Below are 850 nucleotides of genomic sequence, written 5' to 3' on the forward strand. Positions count from 1 at the left end.
CACGGCAGCTGGGAGGAACCAAGTGGGCGCCGGGAGTGGGCGGCTCCCGCGAGTCCCGCTCCAGGCGCGGGGAGGGGACGACCGGGAGGGAGACGGGTGGGGGACGCCGCCTCGGGCCTGCTCTCCAGCTGCGGAGTGAACTGGGAAGATTTGCAATTAAAAAAAAAATTATGTGTGAGGTTCCCGATATAGTATTTCAAAGAGCACACCCGCCAAATCCAACATTCCCTAGGAGGCTGACTTAAAAAAAAAAAAAGCGCGCCGGGCTCCCCTTGCCCCTGCAAGCTCGGGGCGGAGGCGGGGAGGCAGGTGGTCCAGGTGCGCCCCTGCCCGGGGGGCGAGGCATCGGGCGGGAGGGTGGCAGCGACCGCACAGAGGAAGGGGCGGCAGGTGCGCGGCGCTGGAAGAACCGGCGGCTGGGAGAGCATCTCTGCCTCGCCCATCATGCCCCCTCCTCACCTCCGCCCTGGCGTTGGGACCGCAGGAGGAGGGAGGAATAGAACCAGGGAGTCCGAAGTACACCTTTGACAACTGTCGCGCTAGCCGGGTAACTTAATTCCAACCTTTTTAACCTCCTGAAAATCTGCCTTTTATTTTATTGTTTAATGTTTTCTGTGTCCATGGTGTAGAAAAACTACGGCGCTAGTATAGTGCTAGTGTGTGTTAAATTAGAGTTCCCAAGGCACAATATAGAATTTTTTGGTTTGCATAAACTTTGCTAACCGGAGTATTAAAGCACCTTCAAAAATGTACTTAAGCTGACCAGGGCTCACGCCTGTAATCCCACCACTTTGGGAGACCGAGGCAGGCGGATCACCTGAGGTCAGGAGTTCGGCACCAGCCTGGCCAA

Source organism: Colobus angolensis, unplaced genomic scaffold (genome assembly GCF_000951035.1).
Source record: "Colobus angolensis palliatus isolate OR3802 unplaced genomic scaffold, Cang.pa_1.0 Scaffold153, whole genome shotgun sequence".
NCBI lineage: Eukaryota > Metazoa > Chordata > Mammalia > Primates > Cercopithecidae > Colobus > Colobus angolensis.